Genomic DNA, 16759 nt, shown 5'->3' with positions numbered 1-16759 from the left:
AAATAAGAAATAAAAGTAACAAATAAGTTAAAGTGACTATGTATAGATAATAAACAGAGAGTAGCAGCAGCGTAAAAGAGGGTTCTGGGTAGCCATTTCATTAGCTGTTCAGGAGTATTATGGCTTGGGGGTAGAAGCTGTTGAGAAGCCTTTTGGACCTTGACTTGACACTCCGGTACTGCTTGCCGTGTAGTAGCAGAGAGAACAGTCTATGACTAGGGCGGCTGGAATTTTTGACAATTTTTAGGGCCTTGCTCTGACACTGCCTGGTATACATGTAGAGGTCCTGGATGGCAGGAAGCTTGGCCACAGTGATGTACTGGGCCGTAAGCACTACCCTCTGTGGTGCCTTGCTGACAGAGGCCAAGCAGTTGCCATACCAGGCAGTGATGCAACCAGTCAGGATGCTCTCGATGGTGCAGCTGTGGAACCTTTTGAGGATCTGAGGACCCATGCCAAATCTTTTCAGTCTCCTGAGGGGGATTAGGTTTTGTAGTGCCCTCTTCACGACTGTCTTGGTGTGCTTGGACCATCATAGTTTGTTAGTGATGTGGACACCAAGGAACTTGATGCTCTCAACCTGCTTCACTACAGCCCCGTCAATGAGAATGGGGTTGTGCTCGTTCCTCCTTTTCCTGTAGTCCACAATCCTCTCCTTTGTCTTGATCACGTTGAGGGAGAGGTTGTTGTCCTGGCACCACACAGCCAGGTCTCTGACCTCCTCCCTATAGGCTGTTTCATCGTTGTCTGTGATCAGGCCTACCACTGTCGTGTCTTTAGCAAACTTAATGATGGTGCCTGGCCGTGCAGTCATGAGTGAACAGGAAGTACAGGAGGCTGAGCACACACGCCTGAGGGGCCCCCGTGTTGAGGATCAGTGTGGTTACCTACCCTTACCACCCGGGGGCGGCCCGTCAGGAAGTCCAGGATCCAGTTGCAGAGGGAGGTGATTATTCTCAGCATTAGTGATGAGCTTTGAGGGCACTATGGTGTTGAACGCTGATCTGTAGTCAATGAATAGCATTCTCACATAGGTGAGATGTATGGAGTGCAATAGAGATTGCATCATCTGTTGGGGCGGTATGCAAATTGGAGTGGGTCTAGGGTCACTGGGAAAATGCTTTTGTGAGCCATGACCACCCTTTCAAAGCACTTCATGGCTACAGACGTGAGTGCTACGGGTCGGTAGTCATTTAGGCAGGTTACCTTAGTGTTCTTTGGCACAAGGACTATGGTGGTCTGCTTGAAACATGTTGGTATTACAGACTCAGACAGGGATAGATTGAAAAATGTCAGTGAAGACACTTGCCAGTTGGTCAGCGCATGCTCGGGAGTCCACGTCCTGGTAATCCATCTGGCCCTGCGCCCTTGTGAATGTTGACCTGTTTAAAGGTCTTACTCACATCGGCTACGGAGAGCCACATTACCTGGTAAAATAAGGGTCAATAAATAAATAATTGCATCATCTGCCACCAGTGTCTAAGAATGGATGGGACCAGGGTGAGGGGGAGTAGCTCTGACTTCATTCTGAGTGTTAATTAGGCAGGCAAGATGGCATAAGTGGAGCTCAACACCCTCTCCAATCTGGACAGTGACGTTCATGATGACTGTTGTTGTTTTTTAATAGGCAGTCATTTCTCACTGCTTGGCAATGGATCATGATGCGAGTGATCGTCAAAGTGAGTGACAGCACCAGAGAGGATATGAGAGCGGCAAGCCTTGATTTACACACTGAAACATCCTAAGTAAATATGAGCATAAGCCATACAAGCAAACAGCAAGAGTTATCGAGCGTGCCAACTCTGAATTTTTAACGTTTGTACAGCTGTACACATACTTCCCTCCCCGGCCCAAATGCTTTTAATAATATCCAAAGATGTCTGATTTTGTGTTCTATTACCATACCCAATGCAGAGTTGATATAGTTTTTTTCGTACTAAAAGAAATCCACGGATAAAGGGAGAGGTAGGGAGGGAGGGAATGAGAATGTGAGACAGTGGGGGATTTGGGAGAATGACCGACATAGATGCAGAGAGACTTAGAGAGAAAGACGGCAATGGCTCCTAAGGCTCCCAGTAGCATTAGTGTTGTCGTCAAGCCTCTGAGATGTATTTTGGTGCCTGTGGCTACGAGGCGAGTGTCTGTTCCACTGCACTACCTCTGTGCTTTAATGTGCCTTCACCTCAGTTTCTCCTCACAGACAGACAGCGCCACTCTCCCATACATACTGTACACTCCCATCACTGTCTGTCCTCAGGTCCATGTTACGATCAACTGCTACCCCTCACAGACAACATGCCTCTACGTCTACTACTACTTCTGCCCGTCTTTTCCTTTCATGTGGAAACAACAAACACTGCACCATCAAATACGTGCAAAGATTGCCTTTGTTATTGTTGGTATGTATACTTTAAACCAAAAATGTATATACACTTGTGTGGTTTTGTTTTCTCTTGTTGTCGTTATAATCCTTGAGATTGGACTGTGCCATATAGGGTTGTGTCCTCCCTGTTACATCCCATATTGGATCTTGTGTAATTCCTCTTGTAACTGTTTATATGCATTGATTATGGTCAAGCATCTGTCCGTCTCTGTGTCTGTAACAGTGTAACCCTGTTGTTCTGCAGTGTTCTGTTTGTGTTGCTGGCGTTGGCACAGGTATAAAACAGTAACGACAGCACCTCCATAGCTTGACCTTGATGTCCATGTTGATGGTCATTTTAAGTCGGGTATATGATGATCATCATGTTCCACATTAGAATCAAACTGCTCATTTACTCAGCCAATGCCACCAAGCCCATCTCAGTCGTGTGAAATAGGATTAGCGGTCTGAATCACACCACTCCTGAGAGTTGTTGCACTCTGTGGAAACGGTGTAAGACCACTTCTTGAACGTGATCCTCAGTTGGCAAGCTGGTTAATACATTCAACTTGAGCAGTTGCCTGCCTCTCTGCCAGCCTTCTAGAACAGTTTTGGGCTCTGTCCATTAGTATCAAAGTGGTTGACATTTAGAAAATGGACCCGTTATTTATGGCTGAGGCCAGTGAAAGACTTAGAAATTATACATGTAACATAGTAAAGCGCATTGCACTGAAGTGCCTATGAATACTTCAGTTGGAGCGAGGAATGAATGACTCTAGGTGGTTGAACATGAAACAGCCACTGGATTAGCAGAAACATTAATCCTTGTTTTAATGAAGAGTTTTTCTAGAACTTCAGAGAGTTCAGGAATGCCAAAATGTCCCAGCCATCAGCTCTGTTTTCAGCCACACAGTGCACTGCTCACCCCTACCTGTGTCACCATCCATCCACCACCTTGGCCATGAGTTCAGTCTGGCCCCATTCCTAGCTGGTGAAATGGGTTTACAATCAGGGGTGAGCTCTGTGTGGTTCTTCATTAAGAGTGAGAAATGTACAATGCTGTGTGAAAAAACAACAACATACAATAATAAAAAAAATCATCAATGTTTTCTATGTGCATTCGTTTGCATGTCTAGCCTTTTTGGGGGATCTGAAGCTCATGTTTTTACCAAAATTCCTACCCATTTCTCTGGAACATAGATCAACACTGATCTGCAGCTTTATCTGAGCAGATTAAATATTAGAAGAATTGATGGGTTTGATGACTGGGTGATGCAGTTTTATTGCAGGTGCATTAAGTACACTATTCAGGACAAAGGCAGGGGACGGACCTTGCCAAACCCCAAAATCTATGAATTGAGAAATATCATATTTCGAAAAGCTTTAAGGACAAATCTCGAGGATATCAGCTGAGATTCATGCATTAAATAATGACCCACTCATTTGAGATACCCCCTCCCCAAGGTTATAAATATTTTCACATGACCCTCCCCTTGTACTATAAAATACATGGAACACCCTCCCTCTCATAGAATGAACTAAAAATAATGTTTACCATCACAAATAACAATAAATGTGGTGACCCTGTTTTTATAAACATTGAGATTTACTTTGCCACTTCAGCATGCTTTTGTGGCACAGTCGATGCCACGCAGGGCTACGGCCCAGAAGGTTGAGGGTTTGCCGGCCACTATAGACAAGCTCATGACAAACAGAAAATACATCCCTCCCTACCTTACAGATTTCTCCAGTATCAAAGGCTTGGCTTAACAATCTCTGAATGTCATTAAACTTTTTGAAGTAGGGAATTCGGACTGAGGCTGAGGCGTGGTGCAAGGAGATTAGGAACCGGGTAAGCAGGTCTGGAGCGGAATTCAATGAAGGAGTAGAGTGGGGATCCAGGGCAGGGAAGCAGGACTGAGGAGATGAGTGACAGGAGACAGTGACCAGAGTCAGAGCGGAGAGAAAAAGCAGCGTGAGGCTAGGGAAAACGGGCACAATAGGATAACAAAATCTATGCAGGAACAAACAGCTAGAAATGCAGACTCCTCACACAATCACATGCACAGAGAGAGAGGGGGAGAGAGAAAATGAGAGCACTGGGGGAGTGGTGGCAGGTTAGGGAGGTCCAGGATGAGAAGTAGAAGGTGTGGCAGGAGCAGATGTAACAGTATCCCCACCTCTACGGACGCCACCTGGCGCCCGACCGGGCTTATCTGGGTGTAGGGTATGGAAATCACGTAAGAGTGAGGGGTCCAGAATGTTACAGCGGGGCACGCAGCAGCGCTCTCAGGCCTGTATCCCTCCCAGTCCATCAGGTACTGCCAGCCACAACCTAACGGCGCACGTCCAGAAGCTGCCGGGCGGTCTATGCAGGATGGTCATCAACGATCCGAAGGGTGGCGGAGCTGCTGCAGGAGGAGACGGGGCTGGAGCAGACAGGTTTCATCAGGGATACATGGAAGGTAGGGTGGATCCTGAGAGAGGCTGGGAGTTTCAGGCGCAAAGCAGAGGGGTTAATAACATGGTCAATTTCAAAGGGACCAATGAATCGGGAGTGAAAGTTTCTTCATTGCCACCTTCAATGGAAGGCCCTTCGATGAGAGCCATACCTTTTGACCTGGGGTGTAGACTGGAGCTGAGGCCCGGTGACAATTGGTTTTGGACTGGGTCCTGTCGGAGGCATGAAGAAGGGCAGCCCGGGCCTTCCTCCAGGTACGATGACAATAGCGCAGATGGTCCTGGACAGAGGGGACCGCAACCTCGACCTCTTCGGCGGGGAACAAGGAGGGTTGGTAACCCAGAGCACATTCGAAAGGTGGCATACCTGACGAGGCGTTGGTGAGGGTGTTGTGGGCATGTTTAACCCAGGGTAGCTGAGCACTCCAGGAGGATGGGTTAGCACAACTCACGCAGCGTAGGGCAGTCTCCATCTCCTGGTTGGCCCGTTCAGTCTGGCCGTTGGTCTGGGGGTGATATCCAGAAGAAAGACTGACATTGATACCAAGAGCTGAACAGAAGGATCTCCATACCTGGAAGGTAAACTGGGGTCCCCTGTCGGAAACGATGTCAGTGGGAATGCCATGCAGACTAAACACATGGGATACTAGCAGGTCCGCAGTTTCCCTGGAGGACGGGAGCTTGGAGAGGGGAATTAAGTGAGCCGCTTTGGAAAATCTGTCAATAATGGTAAGGATGACAGAGTTACTGTTAGATGGGGAAGGCCAGTGACGAAGTCCAGAGCTATGTGTGACCAGGGGAAACTGGGCATGGGAAGAGGGCGAAGCAGCACGGAAGGGGTTTAGTGAAGGTTTTGTTCCGGGCACATACCGAGCAGGCTGAAACAAATTCCCGGACATCTCACCATTGTGGGCCACCAAAAGCGCTGACACAGGAAGGCGAGGATCCGGTTCATACCAGGGTGACAGGTGAGGTGAGGTGAAGAACATCAGAGCGAACACAATCTGGAACAAACAGAGCATTACTAGGACTGTTACCCGGGTCAGGCTGGTTCTGCTGAGCCTGGCCAATACAGGACGCGATCTCTCAGGCGAAAGCGATGCAGGTGGATGGCACAATGGCTTCTGGCTCGGTAGCCATGTTGCCGGTGGTGAACTGGCGGGAGAGGGCATTAGGCTTGGTATTCCTCGAACCGGAGCAATAAGTGAGTGTGAAATTGAATCTTCCGAAGAACAAGGCCAACCTGGCTTGCCAGGAGTTCAGTCTGGATGTACAGTCTGGATGTCAGTCCACACGATGAAGGGGGGTACAGAGCCATCCAGCCAGTGATGCCATTCCTCAAGAGCCAGCTGAACTGCCAGGAGTTCCCAGTTTCCAATGTCAGAATTCCTTTCTGCAGGTGAGAGCTTACGGGAAAAGAATGCACATGGGTAGACCACCCACATGGGTGGACCTTCTGATCAGAGAGGGAATGTTGAGACAGAACAGCACCTACCCCGGTGTCAGATGCTTCCACCTCCACAATGAATTGGAGTTCTGGGTCGGGCTGAGTGAGGACCGGGTGAAAGTGAAGTGACGCTTGAGATCCAGGAATGCTGCCTCTCCCTCAGGCGTCCAGTGGAACAGAGTGGAGGTGAGAGTGGTTAGAGGTGCTGCCAGACTGCTGTAGTTGCGAATGAAATGTCTGTAAAATGTGCAAACCCCAAGAAACGGTGTAGCTGCTTCAGGTTAGAGGGCGCAGGCCACTCTGTGACTGCCATGACCTTGGCGTCGTCCATACGTAACTGTCCCTGTACAATAATATAACCCAGGAAAGACACAGAGGCAGCATGGAACTCATTTTTCAACTTTAACAAAAAGCTTATTCTCCAACAGCCATTGAAGAACTTGGCAAAATTGTTGCTGGGGAGCCTCAGGGTCTTTGGAAAAAAAATAAGGATGTCATCTAAATAGACAAAAACAAAGAGTCCAATCACATCCCTCAGCACATCATTGACTAGATTCTGGAAAACAGCAGGGGTGTTAGTAAGACAAAAAGGCATGACCAAATACTCAAAGTGACCAAGTGGTGTGTTGAACGCCGTCTTCCACTCGTCACCCTCTCTGATGCGGACAATATGGTAGGCATTCCGGAGGTCGAGTTTGGTGAACACCGTGGCACCATGGAGGGGGGTAAAAGCAGAGCTGATGAGTGGCAAGGGGTACTTGTTCTTTACTGTGATATTATGCAGCCCATGGAAGTCTATGCACGGCCTCAGTGACCCATCCTTCTTCACAAAGAAAAACCCAGCACCCACCGGGGAGGAATAAGGCTTGATGGAGGTCAATGGTGCAGACTCACAGCCGACGAGGCGGCAGTGACAGGGCGTGGTGCTTGCTGAACACAGGAGCTAGATCGTGATACTCGGGAGGAACTGATGACAGCTCCAGAAGTTCTGGAATGAACTGGGGCACAGACAAGGCAGGGGCCAGGCAGAATTTAGACAATTAGAGTGACAAAATGAACCTTTCCGGCAGTCCTATCAGTCTGTGGGTTGTATTTTTAACCATGGATGGCCAAGAACCAGGGGAGAGTGAGGACGATTATGTGGAAACTGATTTTTTTCCTGGTGGTTTCCAGAGAGAAGCAGGATGACACGGACGGTTCTCTCACAGACACAGGCAAGGAGTTGTCCGTTGAGAGCATTGGCATCGGGGGGTGAATTGACTGGGACGGTGTCCAGGCCCAACTGGGTAACAACATTGCGGTCCAGGAAGCTCTCGTCAGCACCCGAATTGATGAGAGCAGACAGAGGAAAAGCCTGGCTCTGCCACACAAGGTTTCCTTCAAGCAGGGGTCTGGGGGAAGATTGGCAGGCGATTTGACTCAGCAGTATATCCCCCACTGCTGCTGAGCGTCCTCTTTTGCTGGACGCAGGGAACAAGTGGATACAAAGTGACCAACCTGGCCACAGTTTAGGCAGCTCTTAACGCTAATTCGCAGCTGCCTCTCCTCTGGAGAGAGACGGGCCCGGCCGAGCTGCATGGGTTCAGGTTCTGGAAGAACCTTTGGGAAGGGATGCAGTCGTAGAAGGAGGGCAAGGCAATGAAGCAGATGTTGTTATGCGGCATGCAACCCCACCTACCCTCTCCCTCCAACACTCACGAAGACGGTTGTCAAAGCAGACGGCGAGAGAGATGAGTTCATCAGGCTCATCCCTGGACACCAACTCTTCATTGATGATTTCAGTGAGCGCGTTCTGGAATGCTCCAGGGAGGGCCTCCTCATTCCAGCCACTCTCTCCGGCGAGGGTGCGAAACTCAATTGCCATCTCAGCAACAATATGGGTGCCTTTACGGGGGGACAGGAGTCGTTTAGCGGCATCCTTACAGCAGACCGGGAGGTCGAAGACTTTCTTCATCTCCTCTGTGAGCTGGAGTAGGAGAAGCAGGTGGGGGACTTATAAGGATTTATATGGTTCTAGTTTATTGTCTTTAATATTTTATTATTTTTATTGTATTCTACATAACTGAGAACATCGGGCAAGACAAAGAAATGCATGCACATGCTTTTACGCTGTATGTTAAAGGACAATTGACTTGAGGATGGATCTTTTACTTCTTTCTAGCTATATGTGAAAAGAGATATTTGGTCCTGATTCCCCAGTTTGAAGAAAGTGAAGCAAAGGTTGATAAGGTGAAAGGGAGTCAGATTGTCTCCATAGCAACATAGAAGGTGCCTCCCTTCTCACTTGTACTGGAACAAACTTCAAGGTTTGGGACTTAGTAAGTCCCATAGGAGGGATATATTGGGAATTGTCCAGTACATGTGTGCCATTATACATCTTAGACTAGTAAGCATAATCAATACAAGCCATATGTGTCTGGGCCAATAGACACTCTGAAGCCATTAATTAGTAGGTAATTAGGCTAAGGGAAGCCATATGTGTCTGGGTCATTAGGCTAAGGGAAATCATTAATCAATAGGTTATTAGGCTAAGGGAAGCCATTACCTAGTCCTGTGAGGTTCATTAGACGTGCAATAGGAGCATAGGTTTGTATTACTCAAAGCACCATTAGACATGCAACTGCATGTTTGTTTCTGTTTGTATCATTGCTATGGTTATGCCACCAATATAATCTATGCCCTAAGGTCTGTGCCAATAAGAAAATGGAAGCCAAGCTGAAATAAGTGCAAGGCAAAAAGATCATGGTAAAGGGGATGAATCATTAACATAAAGTGGAGTGACTGTGTGTGACGCAAGGATGAAAACTGTATAGAAAGTGTGTGCCGAGGCTGGAAAGTCAGTTAATCCATGGACCAGCTTGGCTTGTTACTTTGCAATAAAGTATATTTGAATTCACAAGTTCCGGAATCTGAGAAATATTATTGAGCAAATATTTCTACGACATTATCTAGTGTTTTCTGCTGATATCTACTGTTATCTAGGGTTATCTACTGTAATCTGCTGTTATCTAGGGTTATCTGTTGTTATCTGCCAGTATCTACTGTTATCTACTGTCCCTTTAACACATGAACTGTTATCTTTACAACATCTTAATGAAAGCACTGTCAATTATAAAATGGTAAATAAATGTTATTGCTTCACTTTACAAAAAACATCTGAAAAGTTGTACATGAAAATGTAATGATAATTGCAAAAAAACGACCTCTTGGATTATTGCTGAACTATGCTTTCCCAGGTGGCTAAAATCTCTTGATTAATGTCTTGGTGCTGAACAAAGGTTGTTATACTATTTTAACAAGAGGGTCTACTTATGATTTTGTATTCGCTCGCTCGCCTCACTTTTCAAAGGATGAAATCCATTAAACATTTTATACTTTTTTAAATAAAATGAATATAAATTATACTGATCTGTTGAATAATGAACGGATTAATAACACATCAACCATAAATGATACTGAAGTGATGTTAAGATTTAATACAAATATGCTCCAAATACAAATTAACATCAGATCAACAGTTATTGCAATATGATTATAATGAGAGTAAAACACAGAGATAGAAAAACATAAAAAATTAAATAAATCTATTTAAGGATTTTAAAAAGTTAAACAAGGATAATCTGCAATTACTGCAAAGTACGTATTGTCCTTGTAGCGAGCATATATTTCTCACACACTTACACATTCTGAATAGATAAGTTACTTTAAAAAAGACCAAGTTCTAATCATTCTAATGCTTAAATGTTTGTTGTTGTTGAAAAGATAGAAATGAAAACGTTACAGGAAAGAGGAGAGGGTTTGAATGAGCCAGTTGGGAACTGGTTTAGAGATCTGTTGATTCTCTGTCTCTCACTAAGCTACTCCTCTAAGAGCTTTATTCAATGAAGTAAAAGCTAATGCACAATATACAGTGCATTCAGAAAGTATTCAGACCCCTTGACTTTTTCCACATTTTTTTTACGTTACAGCCTTATTCTAAAATGGACTAAATATGTTTTTTCCCTCTTCAATCTATACACAATACCCCATAATGACAAAGTGAAAACATGTTTTTAAAACCAGTGAATGTCAGAGCAAAAACCAAGTCATGAGGTTGAAGGAATTGTCCGTAGAGCTCCGAGACAGGATTGTGTCGAGGCACAGATCTGGTGAAGGGTAGCCAAAAATGTCTGCAGCATTGAAGGTACCAAAGAACACAGTGGCCTCTATCATTCTCAAATAGAAGAAGTTTGGTACCACCAAGACTCTTCCTAGAGCTGGCCGCCTGGCCAAACTGAGCAATCGGGGGAGAAGGGCCTTGGTCAGGGATGTGGCCAAGAACCCGATAGTCACTCTGACAGAGCTGCAGAATTCGTCTGTGGAGATGGGAGAACCTTCCAGAAGGATAACCATTACTGCAGCACTCCACCAATCAGGCCTTTATGGTAGAGTGGCCAGATGGAAGCCATTTATCAGTAAAAGGAACATGCACCTAAAGGACTCTCAGACCATGAGAAACAAGCTTCTCTGGTCTGATGAAACCAAGATTGAAGTCTTTGGCCTGAAGGCCAAGTGTCACGTCTGGAGGAAACCTGATACTATCCCTACAGTGAAGCATGGTGATGGCAGCATCATGCTGTGGGCATGACTGTTTTTCAGTGACAGGGACTGGGAGACTAATCAGCATTGAGGGAAAGATGAACAGAGCAAAGTACAGAAAGATCCTTGTTGAAAACCTGCTCCAGAGCACTCAGGACCTCAGACTGGGGCTAAGATTCACCTTCCAACAGGACAACTACCCTAAGCACATAGCCAAGACAACACAGGAGTAAACTTGAACCCGATCAAACATCTCTGGAGAGACCTGAAAATAGCTGTGCAGTCGATGCTCTTCATCCAACCTGACAGAGCTTGAGAGGATCTGCAAAGAAGAATGGGAGAAACTCCCCAAATACAGGTGTACCAAACGTCATACCCAAGAAGACTGTAATTGCTACCAAAGGTGCTAGAACAAAGTACTTAGAAGAAAGCCCAGAAAATTTTCAGAGACTCCAGTCACCCAAGTTATAGACTGTTTTCTCTGCTACCGCGCGGCAAGCGGTCCTGGAGTGCCAAGTCTAGGACCAAAAGGCTCCTCAATAGCTTCTACCCCCAAGCCATTAGTCTGCTGAACAATTCATAAAAATCACCTCCAGACAATTTACATTGACACCCGCCTTGTACACTGCTGCTACTCGCTGTTTCTTTGTTACCGATGCATAGTCACTTCGCCCCCACCTTCATGTACAGATAACCTCAATTAGCCTGTACCCCTGGTACTGGTGCCCCCTGTGTATATAGCCTCATTATTGTTATTCTTATTGTGTTACTTTTTATTATTACTTTTTCTTTTAGCCTACTTGGTAAATATTTTGTTCTTCTTGAACTGTACTGTTGGTTAAGGGCCTGTAAGTAAGCATTTCACGGTAAAGTCTACACTCATTGTATTCGGTGCATGTGGCAAATCAAGTTTATGGGGGTAAGTACAGGGTGGTAAATGGTGGATGGGCCTGAAACCATGCTTGCACCATTTGAGCATGGTGGAACCTGACATTATCCCACACAATGACATAGGTCACACCATCAGCTCTACAGACTTGAATTAGCTCATCAAGGAAGGTTACATTCGAACAGCGAATCATGTGGCTGCCTGCAACTCAATATATAGAGTATATAGAGAAGAGAGCTTTAGATGTTGCTTGACCAAACATTAGAATGGGCAAGATGCGTTATCTAAGCAACTTTGATCGTGGTATGAATGTTGATGCCACACATGGTGATTCCAGCATCTCAGAAACAGCTGCCTTCCTGGGATTTTTATGCACTACAGTCTCTAGAGTTTACAGAGAATGGTGCGATAAACAAAACACATTCAGTGAGCGGCAGTTCTGTGGGCAAAAATACCTTGTTAATGAAAAAGGTCAGAGGAGAATGTCCAGACTCATTCAAGCTAACAGAAAGACCACAAATGCTCAAATAACAGCTGTTTAAAACAGTGGTGTGCAGAAGGGCATCTCTTAACGTACAACACCGTTAATAATTCAGGCTGTTGTGGAGGCAAAAGGGGGTCCTTCCCAGTACTAGATAGGTGTACCTAATAAATGTCAAATCTGAAAACATGGTCTGGAAAAGTAGTACATGGGACCATAGAGACAGTGATGAATAATGATGATGAAATATTACATCCATAGATAATGTAGGCCAATTGGTTCATGTTCATTTACATTTAAGTCATTTAGCAGACGCTCTTATCCAGAGCGACTTACAAATTGGTGAATTCACCTTCTGACATCCAGTGGAACAGCCACTTTACAATAGTGCATCTAAATCATTTAAGGGGGGGGGGTGAGAAGGATTACTTTATCCTATCCTAGGTATTCCTTGAAGAGGTGGGGTTTCAGGTGTCTCCGGAAGGTGGTGATTGACTATGTTCCACGGTAATTGGTGTCAATGGATCTCGTTATCCTGAAACTTTCATGATCTAAACAGTTTCCACAAAACTATGCATTAAGAGTAATGCAACAGTTACTTATCATTTTGAGCAGTTGTATCAATTGATAGTTAGATCATTGTAATGAAATGAATAGACAGTCATCTCAGATGTAATGTGTGAAATGCATTTTGAAATGGTAATACTTTGATGTTAAGTTGTGTCATTTTGAACAGGTGATTTTAGTTCAATGAACAAATGATCTTAGCTTTATGTGTATTGTATCCAAGCAATTGGAAAAAACTGTTAGAATTTTGCAAAATTTGCATTTTGATCATTGGTTGTGAGTTTTGTGGTTAGAGTTTTGAAAAATGACATCAAGGTTCTGAAATTAGTGCCAAAGTGATTGTAAAAAACTGTAAATACAGGGTAAGTTCCAGGGTCAGTTGCTAAATACTGGGTCACTTCCAGGGTCAGTAGCTAAATACAGGGTCAGTACCAGAGTCAGTGCTAATACCATATTTACAATGTGCAGGGATACTAGAGTGGTAGGGTTAGATATGTATAGGGGTAAGGTGACTAGGCCTCAGGATATATGATAAACAGGGTAGCATCAGTGTATATGATAATTGCATGTGAGTGTGTGTGCATGTGTCCGTGTAGAGTCAGGATGAATGTGTGTGTGTGTGTGTGTGTGTGTGTGTGTGTGTGTGTGTGTGTGTTAGTGTCCTGTTAGTGTGCATAGAGTCAGTGCAAAAAGTCATGGCTTGTTATGGCTTGGAGACAGAAGCTGTTCAGGAGCCTGTTGGTGTCAGACTGGTTGCTCTGGTACCGCTTGCTTGCCAACGCAATCGATGGTGTTGCAGATGCCATACCGTGCAGTGATGCAGCCAGTCAAGATGCTCTCAATGGTGCATCTGTCATGACAATGCCATGACAAAGACCACAAACCGGAGAATAGTTTTTGCCAGTTGACTTTAGCACATATGTTTATGTTTCCTCCGATCATGAAGAGGATGCTGCAGCTAACCAATTTATCTGGTTTTCAATGCACTTCATTTAGCAAGTCGTTGTGCTGTTCTATGCTCTAATATTGTCATGGCCTGTTTGGTTGTTCTGTTTGGGAAACCATTCATCATACCATTCAAGACTGATATGGGGGAAAAAACAGGAAATTGCAGTAATGTATTACAGTACACTGAAAGTTCTTCTTCTGGTTAAAATTATCAGACTCCTCTGGAGTCAGTCAACCATGGTTATAAATGTCGTTCCAACAATAATATCTGCTTAGAAATCCTAACTATGCTTTTCCTCTAGGGCTGTTTCCATTATTCATGGTTTCCAGATGGTGACTGTTATATAACTGGTTGAACGAACTCATGGTCTAACGCACAAAGAAACATTTATTAGAACCCCCTAGACTCGATGTCCCCGCCCCCACGGAAATTTCATTAGCATAATAATAAAGAATCCCCATTTAAAATACATCAGTTTAAGCTTTAAGAGATATCTTATATTTTTTGCATTGGATGCACCTCCATATCTGCGGTGAAAGATGTTTGTCAGACCATAAGAAATCCCTAAATTGGTCTTCTCACAAAATCATCTGTAGCGTCCGAACAGTTTTGGCTACAAACAAACACCCCTTTGTGGAAAGGTGAGACTCTCACGAACACGTACATGTCAGTTGTTTTGCTCTAGGATGCCCACAGGCCTCACAAGACTCGTCTGAATGTCCCCCTGTACCAGTTGAAAAATGAATGGAGGTATACTGTATATGGAGACTGCTTAGTGACACAAATAAGGGGTTAAATGCATGTAAAAATAGGACAGACACTTCAGACAAACTTCCTTTAGATTTTGTGGGGGACTATCTGTTATTCCATGTATTGAATCTGTTGTTCAATGCGTTTGTATGGGCTAATAGCAGTAAGGACCCAACATTTTTGTAAGCAAATTATTTTGGTTTTGGGAATAATCTTAGGACCTCCAGGAAAATTACTGTTTTCATTCACATTATTACCCCCTGTCAACGCATGCAACAAATCAAATTGATATTGAAAAGCCTTGACATGATTTCCCTGTGTTTTATAGATTTCCACAGTATCAGGTTGAAATAATACTGTGAAATTGTGAAAATTATGATAATGCCCTTTTAATGTAAGAGCTGTTTGAAAAGACCACCTGCAATTTCTGTCTGTTTTGGTGGGATGAAGTTTTGGCCTGCCTGGTGATGACATCAGTGAATAGCAAATAACAGGCACCAAACAAAACGAAACAGAAACAGGGAGGGACAACCTGAACATGTCCAATAAGAAATGCTCATTTTTGTTTCCCATTGTATAATGTTTTGCTACAGTGTGCCCTAATGAATAGGACCAGTATTGGCATGATGATAGATCAAATAAATGTTAAAGGTACAGTGCTGTCAAAAATGAGATTTTATTAAATATTTCCTCAGTATGAGGTTGAAATAATACTGTCATATTGAAATTGTTTTAGTGTAAGAGCTATTTGAAAAGCCTAAAAACCTGTTTTGTGGGGTGGAGTTTTGGCCTGCCTGGTGACATCATCAGCAGACCAATAAGAAAGAGTTCCAAACCTCTCTGCCAATAAGAGCTAGTTTTCAGTTTCCTCCTCCCCACTCAGACCACTCCCAGACTTAACAAAATTCTTGCTTGAGAAATTACTCTTTGCTAAGAAGCTATTTTGTTTATTTGTAATAATTTTAAATGAAAGCAATCACATTAAGGTACTTAATAGTTACCCCAACATTTTATTGAGATAAAAATAGCTGCATTGGACCTTTAACTTATTTAAAAGCTGTGTGTCTACATTATATGTAATATACACTGAGTGTACCAAACATGAAGAAATCTTGATATACACGGGAAGCTGTTGAGTGTGAGAAACCCAGCATACCCCGTTCAAATACACTTTTTTGTCTTGCCCATTCACCCACAGAATGGCACACATGCGCGATCCATTTCTCGATTGTCCTCAGAATGTCACACAAACACAACCCATTTCTCAATTGTGTCAAGAGTTAATAATCCTTCTTTAACCGGTCTCCCCTTCATCTGCACGGATTGAAGTGGATTTAACAAGTGACATCAATAAGGGATCATAGCCTTCACCTGAATTAACCTGGTCAGGGGCGACAGGTAGCCTAGTGGTTAGAGCGTTGGGCCTGTAACTGAAAGGTTGCTAGATTGAATCCCCAAGCTGACAAGGTAAAAATCTGTCATTATGCCCCTGAACTGTTCCTATGCCGTCATTGTAAATAAGAATTTGTTCTTAACTGACTTTCCTAGTTAAATAAAAGGTTAAATTATTATTAACATTTTTTTTTAAAGTAATGGAAAGAGCAGGTGTTCCTAATGATTTGTAAATTCAATGTATGAGCATGAACGTCTACATACAATACATGTACAATACAGGTATAATACATGTACAAAACATGTACAATACATGCACAATACAGGTACAATACAGGTACAATACATGCACAATACAGGTAGAATACATGTACAATACAGGTAGAATACATGTACAATACAGGTTCAATACATGTACAATACAGGTTCAATACATGTACAATACAGGTACAATACATGCACAATACAGGTACAATGCAGGTATAATACATGCACAATACAGGTACAATACATGTACAATACAGGTACAATACATGTACAATATAGGTACAATACAGGCACAATACATGCACAATACATGTACAATACATGCACAATACATGTACAATACATGTACAATATATGCACAATACAGGTACAATACATGTACAATACGGGTACAATACATGTACAATACAGGTACAATACATGTACAATACAGGTACAATACATGTACAATACAGGTACAATACATGCACAATACATGTACAATACATGCACAATACAGGTACAATACATGTACATTACAGGTACAATACAGGTAAAATACAGGTACAATACATGCACAATACAGGTACAATACATGTACAATACATGTACAATACAGGTACAATACATGTACAATA

The sequence above is a fragment of the Oncorhynchus masou genome, chromosome 8 (genome assembly GCF_036934945.1).
Source record: "Oncorhynchus masou masou isolate Uvic2021 chromosome 8, UVic_Omas_1.1, whole genome shotgun sequence".
NCBI classification, from domain to species: Eukaryota; Metazoa; Chordata; class Actinopteri; order Salmoniformes; family Salmonidae; genus Oncorhynchus; species Oncorhynchus masou.
The sequence above is the reverse complement of the archived record's forward strand: the minus strand, read 5'-3'. Positions refer to the sequence as shown.